The sequence below is a fragment of the Passer domesticus genome, chromosome 8 (genome assembly GCF_036417665.1).
Source record: "Passer domesticus isolate bPasDom1 chromosome 8, bPasDom1.hap1, whole genome shotgun sequence".
Classification (NCBI taxonomy): Eukaryota; Metazoa; Chordata; class Aves; order Passeriformes; family Passeridae; genus Passer; species Passer domesticus.
The window spans coordinates 40,322,137-40,330,999 of NC_087481.1; the positions used below are offsets into that span (position 1 = coordinate 40,322,137).

At 40.4% G+C, this 8,863-nt stretch overlaps 1 long non-coding RNA gene across 1 annotated transcript in view; it reads right to left on the minus strand.

The window, feature by feature from the left end:
* Positions 1–4,582, minus strand: part of LOC135306552 (uncharacterized) — a 28,174-nt gene extending 23,592 nt beyond the window's left edge. The window contains exons 1-2 of the long non-coding RNA XR_010367344.1: positions 4,307–4,582; positions 1,181–1,422 (exon numbers count right to left, since the gene is read on the minus strand). This is a non-coding gene — a long non-coding RNA (uncharacterized LOC135306552). The remainder of the gene's footprint in view (positions 1–1,180; positions 1,423–4,306) is intronic.
* Positions 4,583–8,863: the final 4,281 nt, after the last annotated feature.

Below are 8,863 nucleotides of genomic sequence, written 5' to 3' on the forward strand. Positions count from 1 at the left end.
CAGTGAACCTGTTTACTACCCTTTGCAAGCCTGTTCTAAGATAAAGTATAATTGAAGGCATCTTCTAATGACACCATGCCTAGCACAGACTCCAGCACTGAAAGGTTGAGGCTACAGGACTTGAAAATAATTTCTGAACTACTCCACCCTGGTGCATTGATACTGTAGAATTGTTCCTTGTAATTTTCACCAAAGGAGGTGACACAGAAAGGGGAGCAGTATTGCTAGAGAGAGATGTTTTAGTAGAGAAGGCAGTGATAAGTCAAGGGGTGAAGGTTTTAAAATAAAAGAGGCTACATTTAGATTAAACACAAGGGAGAAATTCTTTAATATGAGGATAGTGAGACACTGGAGCAGGTTGCTCAGAGAACTTGCAGGTGCACCATCCTCGGGAGTGTTTTAGGCCAGGTTGGACAAGGCTTTGAGAACCTGGTTTAGTGGAAGGTGTCCCTGCTCTTCTCAGGAGGGTTGGACTAGATGATCTCTAAAGGTCCTTTCCAATCCAAACCATTCTTTAGACGTCTTTCTGTCTGCAACAGACTTCCAGGTGCAGTTGTAAGGTAAGTCGATAGAGAACATCAAGACATAAGTAAGTTGTGACTAAAGATTTACTTTCCTTTATTCAGGTTGACAAGGCATATGCACCCAAATTCCAGAAAAGCCAGCCTGAAGCAACACTCCTACATAATCCAGAGCTATTTAATCACATTTTAAATCCACCCAAGCACCTTTCTCCACCATCTGCCAAGTCCTCTTAGATGTGGATCTACCCTGCTTGCTATGACAAAATAGAAAAGGTTCATGTCCTGCCTAACCCAAAACACCTCACAGAGCACTCTGCTCTCTTCTTGTCTGCTCCAAGTTTCAACATGGAAACAGATGATTTTATCTATGGCACCTAGTTTTGGAGCACCAGAAGCACAGCAGGGACCTGGATCCCTTCTGTAGCAAGGAGTCTAGCTATGGGAAGACAACAAAACCCTCAAATCTGGAAAAAACAGAAACAGAGCATACAAAACTCTGCTTTGAACTTCCCACTTTTGCCAAGTTATGTTTTTCCTTGATATTTCTCTACTTCAGCATTCACAGCTACAGTCCCATACAAAGAATACATCCCCCAGCCTCAAAACTTTCAGATCATAACACCACTAGATTCACATAGTGGAAAGAAAATACTCACAGGAAAGTTTCCTCCATTATCCTGTGAGATTAAAGGTTTAGGAGGCTCTGCAGAACCGTGAGGGGCAAATCCCAGGCAGAACAGAACAGGTTGTGTGCTCTCTTGCCCCAAATTTCCCTTTCATCTCCTGAAAGTGCACAGCTTTCCTGCTAGAAGGAGAGGCAGTTTTGGATAGCTGGCCCTCCTCTTCCAGTAAGTCTTTTTAAAGCAAATCTTTTAAATATTGGAAAGGTCTTCTTGTCCTAGAAATGAAAGAAATGAAATCTAGTGCTTATCCTACCAAAGCTTTTAAATCAAACACCAGAAAACACATATAAATCTGATGCAAGTTTTCCTATTAAACAATGCTTATCACCTGAAGCTTAATAGCTTTGTACCCATTCATGTTTTGTGTTCAATAAGATTTTGCCCCAATCTTAAAATGAAAATCTAACTTAAACAAGGAAAGCACATATCTCATTTACATTATGCATACCAAGGAAACCATAGATTTTCAGTTCAGGTTCTGCTCTATGCCAATTTTAAAATCACAGATAAATTCAATTCATGAGAATTTTGCTTGTTCACTTTGCTCTTAGTTAACTCTTCTGTTGATATGCAGGAAAGTTTGCATTAGCACCTTTTCAAAGCCTGAAAGTTTCTGTTAGAATCTAATGTGTGCATGTTTCCTTGGCTCAAGTGGTTTATTTAAGGGTGAAACTGATTGGAATTTATTTGCTTTATGACAGGTATATACATGAAGCTGTAGAACACACAAGTCATATGACCAATCTAAAACACACAGCAAGCCTGGGTTACTTTAACCTTCTTCCCCGTACTCAAAATTCTGTTTTCACATTTTATTTATTTATTGCAGGAGGTCTCAAGCACTGACCCATGCTCTTCACACTTCTCCAAAGCTTCAGTGCTTTTGCACAGCCAATGCTTCGAGTAGATCTCCTTTAAGGACTGCTGATAAACTGCATTGTGCTTTTTGTATAATGTGAAAGCATCAGGAAGTCAATCTTGAATCCTTTGCATAGAGGGAAGACAGTATCACCCAGCACAAGTGGTGGCCAGACTGCTGCTGCAGCACCCCTCATAAGTAGCAAACCCTCTTTTCACTGAAAAAAGCCATGTCACTCAGATAGTAGTTTTAGGGAAAATACTAAATTTCATTTGATTTCCCAAGAGCTGCACAAGCATTAGGTATAGGGTCCTCCTAATGATTCACTCCCATGAGTTTAGGTAAAAATTGAGTCAACCAGTTGTCAGAGCCAGCAGGAATATCAGTTTCCCTTATTAACTTCTCTAAAACAGATTGACATGAACCATTTTGAATTCAGGTCAGATTTATTTTTGTGCTTTAACCTAATTTTGAGGCCCACCATAGTGCTTAGTAATTAAGCAACACATTGATGCAGTTTTGAAACACAGGGTAAAGGAATAGACATCCAGCAGATCATGTATAAAGCCACTAAAGTCTTCTGAAAAAGTGGTTTCAATGTGGGCAAGTTGTAATACAATTATAAAGCTGACCCTAGTCACAGCCTTGGTGACATGAAGCCACCATCTCACCACCCCTCTGATTCATGGGGGAATCACAGAACCCAGTCCCTCCAGCTCCAGGCCTCTCCTCAGAAAACACAGGATCCTTCTAATTGTCAAAATCTTCCCAGGGCAGAATTGCCTCTTTGGCTGGGCTCTGAGTCCCTGTTTTAGCCAAACCACTGCATGACTGGACCAGTTTACTCTGGCAACTGCCCTGACAGATGCAGGAGCGAGACAAACAGGGAAAAGAGGTGCTGGGTGTTCCTCTCATTGCTTCACGGGAACTCAAGCAGGGGAGGCACATTAACTGTTGCTGTTCCCCCACAAGCCAGGAAAGGAAGTTGTTTGACCTAAGTCAGTGTGTCTAGAACTGGGCTTTGAGCACTTCCAGCACAACAGAGCCCCAGGGAGAAGGTACAGAGGGAAAGCAGCAAACCGACACAGGCGCCATGTCTCAGCCTTCCCAGCCATCACCTAGGCTGAGAGAACTCATCCTTCCCTTAAGAGAGGATCTGTGCTTAACATTCCAGCCCCAGAAGACAACTTCATTTACAACTACACAACAGACAATCCTCTGTCCTCGTTTTAATCTTTTGACATGGAAAACCTTGTTTATCTCAAGAGGAAATGTCCAAGCAAGTCAGAAAGAAGATGAACAGAGTCAGCAGAGTCAGGTTCAGCCTCTTCTCTGCTCCAGATCCCACAGACAATTCACTCAATGTTTCAGGCTTCCATAAGCATTTGGGGATTTTATTCTCAATTCATCCAAGATGCTTTAAGCTGCCTTTTTTTTTTTTTTTTTTTTTAGGACAGAGTGCACACAGAACACTTTAATATACACTTCAGTTTCAGGATGTAGAGCTAACAGGCACCTCTGGAAGCAATAGCCTCAGTCACACTTCAGTTTCCCATTTTATGTGTATATTTTATACATATAATTTTATTGGCCTATCAAGTAAGAGCAAAAATTATATGAAAGTTATTAATACTGTTATTTCTCTTCAAGGAGAGAAGGATAACTAATTAAAAAATAATTTTAAGTGAGAGAATAATTTGGAATCCATCATGTTCTTCAAGTCAGAATTGCTTATTACATTTTGTGCAACTATATTCATATTGGAGATATTATCCATTGCAACACTTATTTTTCTTCAAGACACAGCACAAGATTTGTCAAGAATTATTGCAGGGACAGAGAAGAAGTGGGTCTGGCCTCTTGCTATACTAGACCCTAATCAATCGGTTTCAATTAAAATAAAACCAAATTCACAGTAGTATAAGAGCTTTGTTATGTTTTCACCTTGTTGCCTTTGCTAACAAGTTACTTTGAGCAGATAATTCCTGTCAAAGAGAAATTAATTTATTTAAAAACTACCAGAAAAAGAGTATTTCCTCAAAGCACTTCATTAGACACCACAACTGTTTCCTGCTGCAGAGCTGCACACAGAGAGCATGATCTACCAAAATCATAAGGGTAACACAAAACTTGACAGCTGTACTGCAAAACTAAAAGCAAAGTACAACAGAAGCTCCAAAGTATCTTGCTAAGTTCATCCAAACAAATAAAGAATCATTCAGATCCTCTACAACTGTTACCTGACTCCAAATCCCTGAGGAGACCACACTTGTTCTGCCATTTCCCCTTCTGTCCCAAAACCACTTTCAGTGCAGCTTTGTTTCCTCTTGCTGTTTGTCAATCAGTGGAAGCTAACGAGTTCAGGCATACCAATCAAGGGCCTAATTAAAGCCAGGTGCACTAAAAGAGCAACACTAATGGAATTAATGCGACTCATTAGGCTGGGAATGCTCTGGCAACTTTTGAAACTTGTTATGCCTATGCTCCAGTTCAGAAAGCCTTGAATCTCTGCAGCCCTAATGTAGTCACAGTGATATGTGCTAATTTTTCTGGCTGGTTCTGAGAGGCAGCCTCGCATACTGTGTTTTAACAGTCTAATGTCACAAAGACCTGGATGTCCATGGTAAGATATGTATTGAAGAAACATCCTCATTTTACTGTTGCAGACACAACACTGCCTTTGGCGTCTGATTCCAGCTGTGTTTGAGGCAGGACATTCATACAGTGAAATAAAACTGGAACTTTTTCTTTTTTTGCCTTCCTCAGTCCTCAGCATTTCTTCTGGACTGAGACAACACATATCTCATCTCATTTTTGCTGTCGAAAAGGTGCTACCTGGTCATGCTGATCTGCCTCTAGTCCCCAGGCCTGGCTTTGCTTCAACAGCTGAGAGATACATAACCACAGCTAGTTCCTGCTAAATATGGACATAATGTGTTTAAAATAATTGAAAATGTAATAAATTAGGCTGAGAACAGTGGACTTTCCACGCTACTGCACTGTATGAATGACCTGTCCTGTACCTCCTCGCAGCAGGTCAGTTGAACAATAGTGTCCTGGTCCTTGATGGCCTGCCAGCTCTGGAGGCACTGCTTTCTGGTGGTCAGGTTTCTCCACTGACACCAGTGCTGATGCACAGCAGCCAGTATCTGCTGGAGTTTCTTCAGATTTACACCAGCACAATGGAGTACAAGATGCCAAAGTATGCCAGTGCACAGAAGGAGCCTTTGCAAGACTTTTTGAGGTGCCACCTTCTGATGGATGATCGGAACAGGTTAGAGCGTCCATTGGGAGCACATTTATGTTGCCTCCCTTTGCACTGACCATTGTTTCCTCAGTGTATATATATAGACATACTCCTCATTATTATATGTGAGCAGCCCATGCAAGTATGGTAAGTTATCAATTTTGTGTGTGTGTGTAATATTTTTACACTGGAAGTATTTTTATATTTGATTTTATTTGGAATAGTAGGACTGATTCATAACTCTGTGCTAGATCTTTGAAAGAAAACCCCTTAATTATAAAAAAAATTTGTTGTTTTCTTTCTAGAAATTCTTGCTTTTTTTTTGCTTGATCCTTCTCTTCTCAAGAACTCTGTGTGTTCCTGCTCGCTGTTACCTTAGACCAGCCAGAAAATATGGTAAGAATGACAAATAAATTAGACATCCCTGAAACATTAATTCAAAGATTCAAAGGTGTTTTTTTCTTAGAAATGTTGGAATAGCATAACATGATCTTTGCTGAGAAATGACCCAAACAGCTGTTTACTCAGGAATCACCCACCCAGAGGTATCTCTGGACTGAGAGATTCAGTAATTACACTCTGGGCTGATGTATGACTGAGGTACTTGCCTATGTGGCAAAAACCCATGTACTTTTAAGCAGCATTGATTAATCTGAAGGGGGCACCTGACACTAAACTGAAAGACAACATAGCTGTTGTTTAAGTTGTGTTTAGTAGTGCAAGTTGAAGTATTGTACAAACTGAGGAGGTGGACAGAATGAGAAAATAAAATCAAAACCTGTGTGTTGAATATATGAAAAGGCAGAAATATCCTCCTGTAGCCATAAGCTAAGGTGTTTTTCAGATCCATTGCTACAGCAGAATAACATGCGTCTGGTATGTGGTTGCAATATTTGATCATGCACACCACAGGAGCAAAGACAGGGTAACTTTGGGGCAAAGCACAGGGTTAGGCTCTTTCCTGGTGTGATTCTACAGAAATCAGTGCTTTGATTTCCACACACATGAGAGCGTGGTCTACATCTATTGATTTATTGACTATTATTTTCTGGTGTGTACATTCAGGGTGCCTTTCAGACAGAAACCTCTATGTTTTTGGTGCGGTATGGAAGAATGAAGATTGTTTCCAGTGCAGGTGTAGGATGGGTGCAATGACTTGCTGCAGCCTGTAAGTTTACCCAAATTATTGTTTGTTTATTCAGAAACTGATTGAAATATTCAGACTTAAAAAAACCTCATTGAAAGCATGTACTGAAATGTACTCATGAGAGCAAAACTCCTTTTCCTGTTTCCCAGTTAGCTCTAATCATGACCAGCAGAATAATCAGTCAACACACAGACTTTTTGGGTAAGAAACATAATGAAACACAGGGTGTTCCCAGCATACAGCTCTTGCTCTCACCTAGTCCTTCTTTTGATTCAGACAGTAACTGGGCGTGTGGTTCCCTTTAGCCTCTGTTTTCTTGCTCTGTCTATTCACCAGCTTGTCTCCAGATACTTAAACACCCCACAAACATGAACCTGTGGGCTTCTGTAGCTCTGCACCAAACCACTGACCTGCCTGCAAGCATCTACTCAGATATTCTAACATCCTTGCCATTCTGTCAAGAGTCCACATTTCCTCCTTATCAAAACAGGACACACATGCTGATAATTTGCTTTCTTGTGTGTTTCTGCCTATGGATGGCAGTGACTCATCAAGGAGAGCTGTGTCTTCCTGAATAGTGATATGAAATTATTATCTTGCCAGAAGACTAGAAAAATCCTTCTTTTAAGGGGAGGGGGAAAGAGTCCCATAAAAGTGAGGAAGACTACAATCCAAGGAACTTTTGGAGGGAAATACTCCCAGCTTTTCTCAGCCATAAGTGGAGGGAGTTGGCCTGTGCTGAGAAGAGGCGCAGCTGGGAGTCATTCATGCTGAGATAATTCAGCATTCTGTAAACTGTTTTTATTATCAAGAAAGTTTTAGTTTGAATGGGGAAGACAGAATTAATCCGTATTTTCCCTTTGTGGGGGAATTTATACTAATCCCCAACAGAATGACCAGTGATAACTGCATTTAAACAAGAGAAACATTGGGAAATCACTTCATCTGTTAACAGCCACAATCTGGGCTCTGTATTCCTCCTATCATAACCCACAGTACTTGTTATGTACATCCACAGGCCAAGTCAATCCATGGCTGCTTCAGGATGGCTGTAGCTCAGTGAGTATCCTTGTCAAACCGTGCCTCAGCTGCTGATTTTCTCTTTGCCTTTCTCAATGACAGGGTTGTAGTCCCCAAGAAGTACGATAGGGTGAACTGTATTGGCCTATTCCACAAGAAGAGCTGTTCCATCCGAGTGGTGAAGAAGACTAATCCTGAGATAAGTTGCAAAGTCTACAATGGAGTTGGATAAGACCACGGGATGTATTTCTCCTCTCACACCTACCCCAGAAGCTGAATACGCTCTGGATCTCTCCTTTAGAGGAAAGCAGCAAGCAGCATGGCTTCAAGAGAAATGAGTTTGCTTTGTGTCTTTCACAGCTGTAATTGTGCCATATCTATCTCATTTCTGATTCTAGGTGGTTTGTCTTACACACATTTGTAACCAAACTTTATCACAGGCTTTTTTCCTGTTGGGATCCAGAGTTAAATACATTTTCACATACATCAAATCACTGTAGTCACTGAGTGGTCTCCTTGAAAACAGAAGAATTCATGGTGTCTATAAATGTTTGTAAATCTAATTATTGATTTGGAAATCATCTAGCTTTTAAAGTAACAGGTATTATATAAGTTGTTGCCGGACACACAGACTCATTATGCTATTACACTTATTGACATTGTGTGCTAGAAGAATGGGATGAAACAAACCAGAAAAACAGCCCCTTGAAAGCCTCCCCTCACCTTGGTGCCTTGTGTAGGTCAATCCATTAATGCAGATGCACAAGGAACATATTCTCCAGGAGATGACTGGTATATTACAAAAATGGCAATCCCATGCCTGAGAGTCCAACATACTGCAAAGAAGTGCCATATAAATAGCTCTGTAGCCTTCCATAGCAGGGTAGAATTTCCTGCAATAATCTTGTTTGGATCAAAGTCCACTGACAAACAACCCCATGAAAACTGTTTTTATAGGAAACCTAGACTATAAATCATGTTTAGCCTGTAGACTTCAAGCATTACACTGTGCCTGGTGCAAAGTCCATAAAAGTAGTTAATATGAGAAATATCCTATAAAATCTATTTATACAATATTAAGAGCAATTATAAAAAGAGTGCTGTACAGCTTAAAAGGCCTAGAAAAATAATTTGAGTGTGTTCAGTTTATTCAACACTGACGTCATAGTGCTTTTACTCATCTGCCTTTCCTCTACCTTCCTGAAGTGTATTACAATTAAATATTTCATTTGATGCAAACATCAACTTCTTTCAATATCTGCTGTAGAAAACCACAATCACATGGTCTATTTAAAATGTGGTGCTGAGAACATACAAGCAGAAAACCTGCACATAATAAGGAAAACAGCTTACCAATTATCAGAAAAACCCCATCTATGGCAG